Source organism: Eleutherodactylus coqui, chromosome 6 (assembly GCF_035609145.1).
Source record: "Eleutherodactylus coqui strain aEleCoq1 chromosome 6, aEleCoq1.hap1, whole genome shotgun sequence".
Classification (NCBI taxonomy): domain Eukaryota; kingdom Metazoa; phylum Chordata; class Amphibia; order Anura; family Eleutherodactylidae; genus Eleutherodactylus; species Eleutherodactylus coqui.
The window spans coordinates 87,943,437-87,961,529 of NC_089842.1; the positions used below are offsets into that span (position 1 = coordinate 87,943,437).

At 46.7% G+C, this 18,093-nt stretch overlaps 1 protein-coding gene across 6 annotated transcripts in view; it reads right to left on the minus strand.

Moving 5' to 3' along the window:
* The window catches only part of CIC (capicua transcriptional repressor), a 107,395-nt gene extending 94,506 nt beyond the window's left edge, over positions 1-12,889 (minus strand). For 3 of the 6 annotated variants that reach the window (XM_066607136.1, XM_066607134.1, XM_066607135.1), the window contains exon 1: positions 12,780-12,867. The gene's annotated coding sequence lies outside the window, so the exon portion shown is untranslated. Of the gene's footprint in view, positions 1-7,501; positions 7,522-12,154; positions 12,260-12,779 lie in introns of those variants that run through there. The other 3 variants (XM_066607131.1, XM_066607132.1, XM_066607133.1) reach the window with 3 other exon arrangements.
* Between the last annotated feature and the right edge of the window lie 5,204 nt (positions 12,890-18,093).

The following is an 18,093-nucleotide window of genomic DNA, read 5'->3' on the forward strand; positions in this document are numbered from 1 at the left end:
TGTCCTGCTTTGTTTACAGGTTGCCATAGAGACCATCGGCTTGTCAGAAGCAAGCCGATGGTCTCTGTGGCAGGGAGAGCTGGTTGTTAGCTGTCAGAGGACAGCTAGGTACCTGCTCTTACAGCAGAGATCAGAGAAAACCTCCGATCTCTGCTGTGTTAACCCCTTACATGCTGAAGTCTATGTGACTGCAGCATGTAAAGGGTTGTCACTGCAGCATGTAAAGGGCTGTCACCATCGGACCCCTGGAATGTGATCAGGGGTCCTGATGGGTCCCTGTGGAAGTCCCCTAAAGGGACAAAAAAAAATAAAAAAATTTTAAAAAATTAAAAAAAAAAAAGTAAAAAAATTAAAAAAATCAAAAAACACTTGTCTCCCTTTACTTTGTAAAAAATCAAAAATACAATCACACATGTGGTATCCATGTGCGTTGTAATGACCCAGAGAAGGAAGTTAATACATTATTTAACCCCTTAATGACATGGCCCCTTTTTTCTTTTTTCCCCCATTTCTTTTTTTCCTCCCCCCTGTTTAAAAAATCACAACTTGTCCCGCAAAAAACAAGCCCTTATATGGCCATGTCAATGGAAAAATGAAAAAGTTATGGCTCTTGAGACGCAACTGCAAAACTAGTTGAAATTCAATGATTAGACCATTTTAAAAAACCTGCCCTGGTGGGCACGACAGGGTGGTAGGAAACCTGCCACTCAAGGGGTTAAGCCGTCAGTTCTGCCCTGGATACAGATGGATGCATTAGCGTGCAGGATGATGTAACCCCCTCCCGTACATGTCAGTGTACCATGTTCTATGACAAAGATCCCACCACGCCAGCATATAACGCAGTACACCATCTAAATCAGCTAGTTTCCAAAAAAAGTTTTGTAAAAATTACAGAGGCTTCTTAATTAGTGGCAATTCCGCTACCTACAATGTCTTAAAGACGCTGCATGGCGCTCGCATACCGTGAGAGGTCATATTTCCCATTGAAAACAATGGAAATCACTTGTGATCGCTTGGCGCACGTAAGACCCACCTGAGGAGCACCGGTTCACAGAAGTGATGTGAGGCATTTTCGAATTAAAATTGGCATGAAAAATGCGTGTTGACAAGCACAATGTCAGCCCGAGTTCCTTGGCCCAATATCACGCTCGCCCGTGTGAATGTAGCCTAAGGCCTCATGTCCACAGGGAAAGATCCGCAGCGGGTGTCCCGCACGCGTGATCCGTGCCCCATAGGGATGCATTGGACACCCACAGGTATTTAAATACCTGCGGATGTCATTTTCCCTTGAGTAGCGGATTGCGTGTGCGGGAAAACACCTGCAGCATGCTGCATTTTAGTGCGGGGCTCACGGGGGACGGCTCTCGCAGGCTTTTACTGAAGTCTATGGAAGCTGTCCGGACACGTGGCACACCCGCAGCTAAATTCCTGCCCTCCGTCGCGGGATAGCAGGAGTTAAAAAAAAAAAAAAAAAAAGGGAGTGCACGGCGCATGCGCACGGCACGCTGCTGGCGTGCAGAGCACATCCGCCGGGCCGAAGGAAGAAGATCCGGCCACGACGGAGGGCAGATCCGCAGCGTCCGGACAGGTAAGTAATTCTTCTTTTTAGGCCTTATGTCCGCGGGAAAGGAGAGACCCGCTGTGGGATTCTGCATGGAGAATGCGCGGCGGGCCTGATTTTCCCCGTGGACATGAGGCCTACGAGATTCAAAAATGAGATAGGTAGCTTATCCTTGGTAATCAGACTAACAACCCTATCAAAAATCCTAGTTGTCAGGCAATATATCCCTAGCAACCAGACTGTCAGACACTCAGAGCTCTATTGGCACTGTGTGGGCAGGAAACATCTCTGCCCACTTCGGCGGGCTCGGCCATATACTATACATGACTACCCATTTATCTGACCAGTTCTTCCTGCAGCGCTCAGCTAATCACTAGGCCAGCTTAATTGGAAGAAAGATTGTCTTAGTAAAGCAATCACTTCAGTAAAGCTCTTCTTTAGGGTCCTGATACTAGAAAGCTGCTTTGGCTGTTCTAAAACCTGCAAAACTGACATGGAGCGAACAAAGTAGTCGTCGAATCATTTCTTATGCTAAGTAAACAGTGTCTCTACAGGCAGAGGTGTAACTTGAAGCTCCTGGGCCCCAAAGCAAAACCTGTAACAGGGCCCCAAACTATAATGCTTTATTCATACCCCGCTTCCCTGAAAATAAGCCCTACTCTGATTTTATGGGATTTTCAGGGAGGCTTGAAATATAAGCCCTAGCTATGATAGATTATTTATATATAAATGTATGCGCAATACATTACCTAGTAAGATAGCTCCGTGTCCCTCCCGCTGCTCTGGCAGGCTTCCTGCATTTCTCGGCCGCCCACTGAAGATCGCTTCCTGGTAATGGGATTCATAAATTCCGCCTCCAGGAAGTGATGGTTTTGACTGGTTCTTGAGCGCCACTCGGGCAATCAATGCAGCGCACGATGAACCAACACGATGGATGTGATTGGTTCATCTATCGCTGCATCCATCACGTTGTGGAGGCGAGATTAATGAATTGGCCAATCAATGCCGTGGCTCAGTCAATTCATAAATCCCACCTCCACAACACAATAGCTGTGATTGGTTCTCGAGTGCTGCTCAGCCTATCAGAGCCATAGCTTTCTGGAGGCGGGATTTATGAATACCGTAACCAGGAAGCGATCTTCTGTGGGTGACTGAGGATGACAGGAAGCCTGCCAGAGCTCCAGAGAGCAGCGGGAGGGATGCAGACCGAGCCTAAGTATAATAAGACATCTTCCAAAAATAAGACCTAGTGCCTCTTTTGGAGGAAAAATTAATATAAAAGACAGGGTCTTATTTTCAGGGAAACAGAAGTAATGGGCTCTCTATACAGAGAAGGGAGGCCTTATAGCCCCCTTAAGCCTAGAGGGGCCCGGGTACAACCGCATCATCTGCATCCCCTATAGTTATGCCCCTGTCTACAGGGTAAGGCTGTCAGACACCAGCATGGCTAAAGCTGCTCTGTAGTATAGATACTCTAGCAAACGGCTCCACATATACAAGTATATTAGTATTTACTTCCATATGTTAATAATTACTGCAGCCTCCTTTACCCTAGTGACATCAGATACTCTGGCATACTTTCTTCTAACATCTGATACACTTCAGCTGGTATTTCCCTCCATTCATCCTGCAAACATCTGGCAAGTTCTCTCAAAGAAGATGCATGGGCCTGTCTACAATTGTGTAAGGAGCGTTATCATTGGACAGTTGAGCAATGGAAGAACATTCTATAGAGTGAGGAATCACACTATTCTATCTTCAAATCAGATGGAGATACCTGGGGGTGGAGGATACCTGGGGAACTCCTTTTGCCCAAGTGTGTTGTTTCAACAGTTAAGTACAGTGGATGCTCTGTTATGGTTTGGGGATGTCAGGGGCCATTGGTTGTAGTGCAAGAACCATGAACATGGAGATGTACCTTGACATTCTTGACAATAATGTGCTGCTGACAATGTGACAACACTCTGGGAATGGTCGGCTATACTTCCAACAAGACAAGGCGCCTTGTCACAAATCCAACACTGTTTTACGTTGGTTTGAGGATATGGATGTTCCACGATTAGAGTCCTAACCAGAAGCCTAATGAATATTTTTGGGACTAGATTGCAATCAGGAAATACGGTACTAACAGTATCCATCTTCTTTAAAAGAACTCATCAGGCGTTTGCAGGATGAATGGAGGGAAATACCACCTGAAGTGTATCAGACATTAGTAGTAAGTATACCACAGAGAGTATGGCCACAGAAATCATTATGGTCAAAGAAGCCTCACTGAGTATTAGTATATGGAAAAAAAATACTACCGATTCTTGCTCAAGTGTCCAGTTATTTTTGGTAGGATAGTGTATCTTGGCTTTCTATGCCTGAGCTAAAAAGAACTGCGGCTAACGGCGGTCACACTCATCTTGGTGGATTGCCAGAAATTGTACTTTAAAGCTTTTTTCCCATTCCAGATAGTGACGGAGTATCACTAGGATGCACCACCTCTTCTGATAGTTGGATGTCCGGCTTCTGGGACCCCCGCTGATCCTGGAAATGAAGGGGCTTCACAGCTAGTCTGAATGTGGTTTGCAGCAGGTCAGTGCATACTGGCGCTCAAGGCCACTCGCTGTGCCCATTCATTTTTTAGGATCCGTAGACATCGCTGAGGCCGCAGGTCAGAAACCCACTGCCAGGCCTCGATCAGAAAGCGATGGCATGTCCCAGTGATATACCATTACATTGTGGGATGGGAAGAACTACACGAGGCTAAGTGGTGGAGGGGAATCAGCGCACTATTATCTGCCATTTCCAAACGTACCCAGCAGATTCCTGAAATTAAAAAAAAAAAAAAGCTAAAGCGTATTAAATGTATTAAAATTAGAAGCAATTAGTCATAACCAGAATGTAATGTTAGCACAAAATAGAGTAATCGCTCTTCCACAAAAACTAAATAACATCAGTTACCAACGATAGGAAACATCAATATCTGCGGAAGGCGCTGCGGAGGCCGCGCCGGCTTTCATTTATTACACTTCTTCATTTTGCCATAATTAGCACTTGTGCAGGTCTCCTGCCCATATCAGTCACCACCCGCCCTCGTTATTCCACGCTTTTTGGCCGTAGCTTTATATTTTCTGGAAAAAAAATTATATTTTGAAACTAATGATCTGATTGGTCACTTTGTTTGACTCCTCCTACTCTAGTCTTTAGGCTTTGCATTTATATACAGGGCTGCCATGGAAAAGTAGTCCGGCACTGCACACCCTTATGAAAGCGGTCTAAAAGAAAATCTGTCTCTGTTGCCCATAGCAACCAATCACAGCGCAGCTTTCACTTTACCTCAGCAGTATACGAAATGAAAGCTGCGCTGTGATTGGTTTTTATGGCCAACAGAGACAGATTATTTTTTAGACAGCTTTTATAAGAGTGTGGTGCCGGCTACTTTTTCACAGATGCCTTGTACTTTCACTCAGAAGATATTACCATCATATCCCAAGACAAGATAACAAGTAAAAATAAAATTAGCGCCAGTCTAAAATCGTATGGAAAAGCCGCCGAGGGCTTGAATCGCCGGGGGCCCTTTGAAAGAGAACGATTATCGTTTTAAAAAAAAATAAAATTTTTTAAAATCATTCAAATGAGCGAAAGCGAACCATAAGGCTGGGTTCACATGGGACGGATTTGACGCGGAAATTCCGTGCGGCAAATCTGCCCGGGGCTCCTAATCCCGGCATTAGAAGGAGATTTAGCAAAAACCTCATCCACACGGGGCGCCAATCTGTCACGGCAAACCCGGGAAGAACCGGCGTTGCGGCGCGGAACTGACAGACGCAGCATGTCAATTCTTTTTTTTTCCGTTGCGCCCTCACTCCTCTCTACGGAATGCCGGTGGCCCAACCGCTCCAAAACCCATGGCGAAATGCCGTGGGTTTTGAAGCTGCGGCTCTCTTACGGAAATCTCGCAGTTTTTCGGTGCGGCCAAGCCGCGAGATTTGTCCCGTGAGAACCCAGCCTAATCATTCAGTCTAAACGCACGCCAACAACCAAATGATGAATGATGATAATTATTCATTCACTTTTTGTTCGTCATTCATGTCATACAGGCATAAAAATCATGGTTGGCCCGTTCACTGATGGTTCGGTTTAAACAGCGCTAATTCATTCATTCTCCTTCACTTGTACAGTGAATGAGATTCACTGAACGATTTCTCGTTTGAATGAGCCAGAGATGTATCAGGCTGTTCGAGCGAACTCGACGTCATTCGCTCGTGCAAACGATAAATCGGCTCGTCTAAGAGGGCCTTAGGGTAAAGCAGTTTGCGTGGAATCCCCATTTAAATATCTCATACCCTGATTAAATTACAATTATAGAAATATGATAACGAAAAATATGAATATCTCTGAAATTGCGCAAGTTTTTATATCACACGAACATATAGTGCAAATATATATATATATATTACACACATACTGTAAATATTACAGGAAAACCAATAGCTGCAATATCAATCCATAAACAGTGGGAGATCAACGAGCGAATGAACTACAAAGTAAGGCCCAGGTGAGATGCAGCAGAGCTGAATTTGTCATGTGTTTCTTTGCATCCACGCCACTATCAGACAATTCTATATGTTTGTGTGCGGTCCTACGAAAATCTATATATCCAATACAGTTCGGATTTGTTGTTTGTGGGTCTGCGGCTGGAAGGTTCGCAGCTGTGCACTTCACATATAGCGTTTTTGACCCCTTCACATATAGGGTACGTGAAACATTTCTACTCCAGAATCCCATGGCAGCAGACCAATCTATAGTGTGCCGGATATACATAAAACGGTAGAGTTGAAAGGCACCTCCAGGGTCATCGGGTCCAACCCCCTGCTCAGTGCAGGATATACGTACATCCGTGCTCCGTGGCTCTGAATAGGCTACACACCTGATAAAGTGCCAAATGACAAACTCGGCTCTGCTGCATCTCTCCATACAAGACGTTACATAGCTGAAACAAGAGGGCTCCACTTTCGGTGCCAGGGGAATGGCATTAAAAAAATGCAGGGTGCAAAATGTGCGCCAAAAAAAAAAGAATTATACCGAATAGGCACAATGATCCCCTCAGGCATCTCCAGTATTGTTTCATCTCACATGCTTGCATTTCCATTCCTTGCCATTTTCAGAGATCTTTGCTTGCTGACAACGGATGGAAACTTTTCCCCTCCCCACAGCTGCAGGGCATGTGATAAAACATGGACGGGTTGATTCGTTGACAGCAAGCAAAGATCTTGAAAATGGCAAGAAACTGAAAGTAAATTGTATCCGAAAGTTGTAAAACTTCTTTGAATGGTAGCTATGCAAATAAAATGTAATTAATCACATGACCCACGGCTCGTTATTACATAAGAGTGTGGCGGATTGTAGATATCTGGACAACTACACCCATCATTAACAGTCACTGGCGCACATCAATAGTGTCTAAAGAACAGCGAGTTTGGAATTTGGCGCCGAACGTACCAAGACAGACATATCATACATCACCGTTATCCTGCAGACATACAATAATCCATCATAAATTGTGAATTATTTCTCGCCGTCACTTTGATGCAGCTTTTTTTTCGAAATCTGCATATTTTGCGGTATTAAGTACAAATAAAAAATGGTGCATCATTTACGCCGTGGTTTTTGTTTTTTTTACCTATTTGCCCCGGTGTCTATAGAGGGACAAGTGCAGACAGGACTCAAACACAGATCGCCCCATCCCCCTCTTCTCCTCCCCCCCATCCTGAGCCAACCTCTTCTCTGCCAGGCGGCACAGCAGAGCAGCAGTGAACTGGTTAAGAGATGTTGGGTTCCAGCGTGCGGTACAGCGGGCGCATATGTTATCAGCATCATAAAGACATGCTCTGCTAATCATATACACGGTGACGCATGCAGACATGTCCCGACACATACCACACAGATGTATACCTGACTGCAGGAACACGGGCACCTGAGCTGCTACATACATAGGTCACGCGTGCGGCGCTACGGCTAAAAATGGCTGCATGGACCCATACCGACGCGTTTCAGGCAACTGATTGGCAGTGAGGATCAAATGCATGAAGATAACCCTTGTGGGGTCCGCTCTCCCCCCTTGCTGTCGGCTCACACAGGACTAGAAGTTGATGGGTCTTGGCCATCGCAGCCCCTGATACACGGCTTCTTGGCATGTACCCTCGGAGCCTATAGTACACCTGGAGCACGCGACATAATCAAGTGCCCCCCCTCCTCATTGCTTCCGTAATACCTGGTGATCTAATGTGGTGAAGATATACCTCCCCCTCCCCCCGACGGAGTATATATGTGCCTGAACAAAGGACTTCTAGCACACGTATGGTTCTAGGACATGTTCAGGCACATCATACACACAGGGACATGTACCCACGCAGCCGCGGCACAGTGCAGACACCCACACAGACAGGAGACGTGAGAACATATGTCCGAAGAGCATCATCATCATCATCGACGACATGCATGCAAGCCTGCAAGGACGCGGCGGCGCTGGGGGTAGCGCCATGCAGCACACACATGACACGCAGGGATCCACGAGACACCCAGACATCTCCCACATGTACACCTACGCGTTTCACTCACAAGTTCTCACCCCCTCAAGTCACATCACAACCTCGCTGCCAGTGAGAGAAAGTGCAGTGCCAACGTACAAAACCCGGCAAACCCATGGCTTCCTGCTCGCCATCCTAACCCACTGCCCACAGTGCGCCCTCCACGGTGCGGGGGAAGGGGAGATTCCAACAAATGAAGGTCGTTATGTAATGGGGGGGGGGGGGGGGTACAATAATGTCTACTTTACAGAGCAAATCCTGCCGTTTGATGCCCTTCTATAGAGCCCACTACGTGGTTACACTTCTCATACTATAGGTGCGACGATTAGCACAGCGCCTAATTAGTGGTCGCTGCCTTCTACACTGGTGCCCACAGTATACTGCGGACCCCAATACACTCAGGCACTACACTAGTGAGCAATTACTGCTGTCGTCTCCCACACACAATATTCACTGTGACCCGCTAATACAGGGCGGCCACGGGAAACTAGCCCGCCACCACACGCTTATGAGAGCGGTCCTAAAGAAAATCTGTCTCTGTTGCCCATAGCAACCAATCACAGCGCAGCTTTCATCCCTTATACTGCTGAGGTAAAATGAAAGCTGCGCTGTGATTGGTTGCTATTTCTTACACTGCTGAGGTAAAATGAAAGCAGCGCTCTGATTGGTTGTTATTTCTTATATTGCTGGGATAACATGAAAGCAGCGCTGTGATTGGTTGCCGTGTCTGCTACTGCTGAGGTAAAATGAAAGCTGCACTGTGATTGGTTGCCATTTCTTATACTGCTGAGGTAAAATGAAAGCAGCGCTGTGATTGGTTGCTGTTTCTGCTACTGCTGGGGTAAAATGTAAGCAGTACTGTGATTGGTTGTCATTTCTTACACTGCTGAGGTAAAATGAAAGCTGCTCTGTGATTGGTTGCTATTTCTTACACTGCTGAGGTAAAATGAAAGCTGCGCTGTGATTGGTTGCTATGGGCACCAGAGAGAGATTTTCTATTAGACAGCTCCCATAAGAGTGTGGTGGCGGATACGTTTCCGTGGCCCACCCTGTATATACATTGAAAGGGTGTAACAATAGGGGACACGCTTGGGCCCCACTGCCTGAGGAGCCCTCTCTCCCATAATAGAATGCACTAGTACTAAAAATGGCCTGCTGCCTATCTTGCACTGCGGCGTCGGCGCGTCCGGCCACATCCGATACATTTCTAGTCACAATCACCTGCACTATAATAGTGATGCCACCACTGCGTTGGCATTACACTCCACCATCCTAGTGCCCGCTGCCACTACCCTTGTGACCGATCCCCTAGTGCTCACCGTATTCACGTTGGTTAGTGATCAGCGTACGCCATTTACATGACGCTCGTGTTCACTACATCACGCCTTAGTAGCGCTTGCAGCCATACACTTTGCCCCATGCTAGTGAACGGCGTGCCCCGATAACACTTCCCCTTGCCCTGCTGGCACTATAGCAGTGATGTGCCATCTCACTAGTCTCACCACATCCTCTCTGCGACACACCGGGGATCATCACATCCTCTCCCTACATTATAATTCCCAGATGTAGCAGAGCTGACTGTGTCTTTTAAGCGTGACAAGAGTGTAGTAGGTTCACTCCTATGTAGATCCATAGATAATACATCCTCATGTTGCATGGAGTGCGAAACAACAAACTCGCCTCTGCTGCACCCCCCTGAAACCCAGCTCTGCATTTCCACCCCGCAGTCCACGGCGTGACCGCACTAGATCTGTGACGTATGGAGCAATTACCCTGGAAATAATTATTTGTGATGGCGCCGAGGCTTACGGCGGACACAAGTGTCGGTATTCAGACCTTAACCCTTCACATCCTGCAGTCCTGCCTGCCTGAGACAAAGGCCGTGTGTGTACTCTGCGCTGTGCATATTTATTTATCCTCCTCGCAGTTGGGTAATAATAACTCGCAGAATGTGAGATGGCCAAGTGGACAACACCCACATTCCTTGCCACATGGCACGGCACGGCGGAGGGCCGGCTCACACTCTGCTATGTTCTGTTGACTTGGGCCTTGCAGCTCGGGCAGGGAGAGGTATCGGGGTAAAACATGACATCGCCACTCTGCAAACCAGACCCGAGGGAAACACGGAACGGACTTTATTTATACAATGTAGCAACAGCCCAGCTTTTCTCCAACTCTGATGGGCAACTTCAAGGCCTAACTTTACTAACTTTGCCTTTAAATCCCCTTCCATCACACAGCAGATTATTGTGCTTAAAGCAGGTAACAGACTGGCGTAGTAAATGCAGCAGAGGCGAGTTTGTCATTGGTCACTCGATGCAACCCCTCGTCTGCCATATCTGACCTCAACCTATTTTAAAGCAATGCAGCGATTGTTACGGTGTGAACAAATCAGTCGCACATAGTACCCGAGGCCGCAAGCGATGGGAGGTACCATTCATTAAAATCACGTACGCGCCTCGCCAATGTCCCCCTTCTGGCACTCAGAAGTTGGCACAGTGTTACATCATGAGGAGGGGTACAGATAAAAAACACACGGCCGACTGCATACTTATAGGAAATTATATCGTATATCGGGGGGGCAGTTTCATTGGGATTAGTAGCGATGGCAGAAAAGGGGTCAAATACAATGAATATGTCATACGAGGGTGATATATGACGTGTGCTATATGTAGTATGTGATGGAATACTGTGCAATGGGTTCTGACACACACACGTAATATACATTATGAGAAGTGTATCTGCAGGAAGTGATACCCACATAATACGTCTGTAGTGTGCAGTATATAATATATGCGTCATATGAATGTGGTACGGGAAGTGTGTAATATGTGATCTGATATTGTCCAACATGTACATGAGAATATAATATGCAGCAGGTGAATGTAGTATGAGACATATGTCATCCACAGGAAGTGCTACATAATACATCCGTAACACACAGTATGTATGTCATATGAATGTGGTACGTGATGCGGGCAATATGTAGTATGTAATATAGTGCAATGTATTCTGTCACGCACATCTGCATATAAGATACACACACGATGAAAGTATGAGAAGTTTAGTATCTCCAGGAAGCGGTTCATGTGTAATAAGTTCATAGCGTATGGTATATAATATACATGCCATATGCATGCAGAACGGGAAGCGTGCACTATGTAATATTAAACAATATGTGTATTTGAATATAATATGCACGCGTAAGATATAGCAGGTAGTGTAAAACGTATATTATCTGCAGGAAGTGATACAATACATCCGTAACATATGGTATACATGTCATGAATGAGGTACATGAAGCGTGTAATATGTAGTATGTGCAGTATGTTCTCTCACATGCAGATCTGCATACGTCATATATGTAATCCTTCTGTATGAGAAGGATTTGACAGCAGGAAGTGATACATGCCCGGTACATAATATACGTGTTGTATGAATGTGGTACGTGATGCGTGTAATATGTCTGTAATGTACATGTTGTATGAATGTAATATGATGCTTAGAGTAAACAAGATCTGCACGATATACCGCATGGACTGAAGATGTCCTATTTATGTACTGCTAACATGTATGTAATACGTCACATGACGATATGGCACAATAGTTACTATGCCAAGTATGTAATGCGCATATAACTGACAGATCACACGTAAGGTGCAATAGTGAGATAATCTGCATGTACTGTGCAGAATGTGCATATCCTATGTATGTAATAAGCAGCAAGAAAAGGGGAGGACTGCAAGTACAGAGAAGGAAGCCTGCCCCATCCCAGTGCAGGAGGACATCCCCGCACGCACGGGCCACAGACGGTGGAGGGGGTTAGGAGGACGCAGGAGAACACACACATATATGTAGATCTAGGTAGAGGCTACAGCTGCTGCTGGGACAAGCCACAGCACACACGGCAGCAGCAGTGACTGCACACGGGCTGAACACACAGTGCGGGCCGTCCTGTGCACACGTCCAGGCGGGAGGTGGCGCTCTAGGTGACCGGAGGGGACCCGCGGACACTCACCTGGCCCTCACTCACGGACATCCACACACTGCTGCCTGGCCCCCTTACTCCAGGAGACAAAATGGTGAATGAAGCAGGAACAGCTGGAGAAGGCAACCAATCACAGCCCACAACTAGCCCAGTGACAGAGTCCACAGCCAATGGGAAGCTAGCGGAGGCGGAGCACGATGGCAAGTGGGCGGAAAAAAGCTTGAGGAACACATACAGTAGCCAATCACAGGTGGCTAACGGTGAAAAGTAGGCGTAGACACACTAATAACAGGTGACAGGCTGGTACAGTAGCCAGTAGGAATATAGGTAAGGCGTGGTCATAGCCCACCAACCACACTGCGAGATGAAGTGCCTTGTTTATCAAAAGCCGAGTCTGCCACAGGGCCTGCCGGGAGTTGTAGTTCGTCATGGAAAAGGTTCGCCTAGACAGGCAGCGTAAACTACACGATAGAAGACTACAACTACCAGCAAGTACGGCGTGAAGTAGCTTGTGTGAAACAGAAGGTGGAGGAGCTGCAGAAATTCCTGTCGCTGGTTGAGAAATGGCCATGCGTGACATCGGAGTTTGGAAGTCAGTCCAGCTATGACAGAAAGAACCGGAGCAGGTGCTGAGAGCGGGTTTAAAGCGACTCACCCCTCTTTCCCCTCTCCCGGCTCTTCATCAGAAACCGGCAGCTCCAAGCCGTCTCTTCCCACACAGCAACAGCAAGAGCCCGTCAGGATTGACCAATCACCGTCCGGATTGGTGATGACGTAATCACCATGAAGGCGGAGACACATTAGAGGGGACCCACTCACAGCCAGACCCGGCCACGCCTCCCTCTGTCGGCGCGTGCCGGGGGATGGTTGCTAAGCTGATGTCACCTGAACGGCGGCTCATTGGCTGAAAGAAGGAGAAGCGGCAGCCAATGGCGAAGGGCAGAGGTGACGTCTGGAAGCGTGTTGCCATCAAACTGGAAGGTATGGGCGTGGCTCGTTCGACGATAAGGGACTTGTTACACACAAGGGGGCGTGGCGAGCTCAGCCAATCAACAGGTACCTAGTGAACATTTAGCCAATGGTGGCAGAAGAGGTGGTAACTTTGTAGCAGTCAAGGAGTTCATTAACCTTTTCTGTGCTGGCATATAGTGACTGCAAGTAGCTACAAGTCTGGTAATTTCTTCCATCACTGGCTAATAGAATGAACCACAGAAGCCACATTTCCTTTTTCTTCTGTGTTGTTTCTTGTTTTCTGCAGAGTAATGAGCTTTCTATGAGCTGAGAAGTGGGGGATGGGGAGTGACAACTGCACGGAGCACAGCTATGACTCTGACAACTTGTTTCTACAGTCAGGGGCAAGAGTGGTCCTGGAAACAAATTGAAAAGTGGCTCTATATTTTTTCTGGTGGGCCCAAAACAGCAGCAAGTGGGCGAGGGTCAGCAAATTGCGGGGCGCAACCTTGAAGGTGGTAGAGGGGAGCAGCCTTTACGGCATACATAGCTCACTGCTGCAAATTTTCTACAAAGCACAGAGCGTGTTAGGACTGGAGGTAAACGCTAAGTATGCATAACTCTGCTCAGGATCGGTCACCAACAGTGGATCATCTGGGGTCCGCCACTCGAAACCCCTACCAATCAGCTGTCTGATCAGGTGCCTGCTGTCAGCGCCACGACGCAGGGTTGGAAGCGAAAGCAGATAGCTCCGCCCCCAATGCTGCTAATTGCAGGTGCCGCTGTGAGTAGGATGGGCCTTTCAGCGCAGCCTTATGGATTGCTCTGCAGTTTTAGATGCAGAGGGAATAATTCTTTGCTATACAGAGTAAACCAAAATAAATAGCAGAATAAATGTTAGTAAAGTTTATTTTAAAAAAATTACACCATTAATTTAAAAAAAGTTTTGTTTTACTTTGTAAAAGTGACACATATATGGAATATCAGTATAGTTATCATGACAAGTATAGTTCCCCACTGTCACTGAACAAAACCCACAATGCCAAGACGCATATTGTCAATAATAACACTGTATTAGGGGCCAAATAATTCCACCAGACTGGGTTCCCATATAACCACCACAACGTGACTAATACCACCATACTGTTACTGAATAAAGGCCCCTCAAGATCAGTATTACCAATAATAACATTATATGAGGGTACATTTATACCCCCTAAACATGACCACATCTTACCACCACATAGTGATTAATACCAACATATTGTTACTGAATAAAGACCACTAGAAAGATCAATAATTACACTATATGATTGCCAGATAATACCCCCAGACCATATGCAAAGACCATTATAACCCTCCTCATACAGTGACCATATAGCGGTAGATATCAGCTCTACACAGGCAATGTGCAGACCGTAAAAGTGATTATAGTACTGTTACATCCAGTGATCACAGGTAACATCGTCTCTGACTGGAGTCACTTGACTTTCCCTTTTCTTCATTATCTGGCCCAGACCTCCATGATGACTCTCTGGGTCACACCTTGCTCTGCGAAATCTGACACAGGCATCTTGGACTTCTAAATCTTCCAGCCACCCAGTGTTGTTTTCCATTACTTTACATAATATCCCCATCAATAGTGCCACAGAAAGTAATACTGCCACACTTGGTGGCCCACACAGTATCCCCCTTTTTTTTGCTGCCTGTAGGCCCCACATAATAAGTGCAATTTTTAGTGCCCCAAACGCAGTAAAAGTGCCCTCAACTCAGTAATAAAGCCCCTCAAAGGCCTCCACTCGGTAATATATCCCCTCAAAGGCCCCCACTCAGTAATAAAGCCCTTCATAGACCCCCACTGTGTAATAATTCCCTTATAGATCCCCACTCCGTTAAAATCCCCTCATAGACCCACACTCAATACTAGCGCCCCTTATAGGTTCCACCCCAACTCAGTATTAAACCCCTTTATATATATTAAAATAAAAAAAAGTTACACTCACCTGTGTTGCTCGTTCCTCATACTCCCAGACCGTTACATGGTCGCTCTACCCAGAACTCAGCAGGTGAACAATGCAGGCGCGGACTGCAGAGGCCGGGAGTCGGAGAAGCGAGCTACACAATTGATCACAACTGTTTATTTTACTTTTGTACATTCCACCAAAATCGATTTTACAATATCAGAATAGGTCATCAGTAGTTGATTTGTGGGGATTTGCCACTCGGGATCCCCATCAATGAGCTGTTTGTTGGATGCGCGGACAGCACTGGAAGCACATAGCGCTGCCAACAATGCAGCGGCCCGGTTTGGTCCTACGGACACAGCTCCCACTGAATTGAATGGGAGCTCTGCCCGCAGTACCAAACCGATCCATTGCAATATGGACAGCGCTTTCTGCTTCCTGTGCTGTCCGCTCTCGCTGGGCGTTCAGATGATCGGCAGAGATCTTGAGAGATGGACCAACTGTCGAGCAACTATTGATGACCTATCCTGAAGATAAGTCATCAGTAGTAAAAGTCCAGGACAACCCCTTAAAGAAATAAATGGCCATGAGCAGGAAATGTTGTGAAATATAGAAATAACTTCTAGTCACTCGTTATATGTCTCAGCAGCAGATATTTGTATGTACAGCATGTGACCACGGAGGCCAGTGATTGGCTGCAGCAGTTACGTGAATGATATATATGATTTTATCGCTGCAGGACCGGTGAGGAGCAATAGAGAGAGTGACAACACTACTGGGCCGTATTACGGGTGATTATAGCATATACATTTCACAATTATGGCTCTTGGCCTTTCTTTTTTAAACTCGATAAAACCCCTTTTAAAGGGACCCTGTGTCATTACTGTTTTTATCTTGTCTTTTATGTCAAATACAAAGAAGAAGAGAAGGTTCCTATGGAGCCCTCTGAGCAGGCAGTCCTTTCACCTGCAGAGATCTGCCCCTTGTAGGGGGTAGCTGCCCAGCACCTGCAATGAGTGTACTAGAGGCTTGAATTCTGCCATAAGATGAATTCTCATAGTTGTCTAGGCTTGAATTTGTGCAAATTTACCCTAAATTGGTCAGTTTGTGGGCACATGGGACGGTCCTGAGGGGGAAAGGGATATTTTGGCCATTTACTATTGATGACCTATCCTTAGGATAAGTCATCAATGGTTGATTGGCGGGGGTCCGCTGCTCGGGATCCCCTCCAATCAGCTGATCCTTTATTCCACTTTCAGTGCATTGGGCCAGACGTCTGCACTCTGCACCAGTGGTCAGAGCCAGAAGAGTGATAGACAGCTCTGCTCCCAGGTGTATGTGTATTTGTGCATGCCTAGGCGCAGCGTACTTGCGGAATAAACTATGCTTTTCGGCATGCGCATCAGTGTATTTTTCTGTACTGTTTGCCCCCACAAGGCATGTTCATTTGCACACAGCAAACAAAGACCCACCAATTAAAATGGCTAATTAGCTCCAGATGTGTTCTTATCCAGCAGAATTACGCAGTGTTTTATACATGTCCTTGACTTCTGTGGGGACCTTTGGTGCGCAAATACACAGAAAAACAGAGCATGTGTTTTGGGGTTTTTTGCGCAATTGAAGCGCACGCGCAAAATGCAGAAATTTGTTCAAATACGCCCGTGTGAAGCCGGCCTGGCTCTAACCACTGATACGGAAATGTAGCTGAATGTTTGAGCCCATATAAGCTTACAAGCTACAATTTCTAACCCATTGACAAATCCAGGGGAACATTTGTCTGTATTTAAGGGGAGCCTGTTAGCTCTCCCGACACGTTTGTTTTAGTAAATATTCATATTATCCATGAAGTAAAAGTTCTGGAGCCTCTTTTTTACTATTGAAAATACGTACGTTTTAAGGGTCCAAACTTGTCTCAGATGCTTTGCACCACATTTGGGTTGGGAAGTGTATATTTTCTCCTTAGGGAGAGCACCTAGAATGTGTAAGGAGACCTATAAAGTCATGCATGCTCCTCTGGGAAATTTAGAATGCAAATGAGAGATAGTACAGTGCGGTACTGGTGCAATATGTCTCCACCGGTACTAGGGGTGAAGACATGGGTTGGCCTGGATCAGTGACAGGGAATGCCCATGTCACGCCCCCGGATGTGGATTGGCTGCTGGCGCTGTGTTCTGCTTCGGACCCTGTGAAGCCACTTCCAACCCCCGGTCTGACAAGCTGTGGTTGCGGCTTTTGTAGTGAATGCCCTACGCTCCTGCGGCCCCGGTCCACTCTCGGCTCCTGCGCCCCCCCCGCACAACTGAGCTCGCTCCTTGAAGCCTGTCCTCCGTGTGCCGCTGTGCTAGCTTCTCCCTCCCGACAAGCAGTGGGAGCGGCTAGTATGGACGCCGCTCCTCCGTCCACCACTCTACTGGCTCCACCCTGTGGCCGCTCAAACTCCTCGGCATCCAAATAGCAGCAGCGGTAACGGGAGTCCTGATGCCGGCGCTCCTGCTGCTGCTACTCGGACATCTCCTTTAGCCACGGGACACCCACGCCGACCAAGCCACACTGCAGGGAAGCTCCGGATCTTCTGTGCCGTCACTGCTACCAGACTCACACAGCGCCAGCAACCAATCCACATCCGGGGGCATGACGTGGGCATTCCCTGTCACTGATCCAGGCCAGCCCATGTCTCCACTCCTAGTTTTGGTGGAGACATATTGCACCAGTCCCATACAATGCCACCTATTAGAAAGCAGCTGTTTTATAAGTCAATGTCAGACGTTTTAACAGGCCTTATAGCATGACTGGGAATATAAGCCAAAGCCAGAGTAAAAGATAATCATGTACAGACAGGTTGACACATTTATGATGCATTTTAGAAACTTTTACACACTTCGTTGCCGTGGCCAAAAAAAAGGGTTGTGGTTTCATGTGAAGAGGCATGGCCTAATTGCAAACTCACACACCAAAAGTTAGTTGTAAAAACTTGTGTAAACTAAAGCAACTAATAACGGGGAATATAAACTTAGATTAGACAGCCTAAAGATGCAACTTTTACCATCCAGCAGA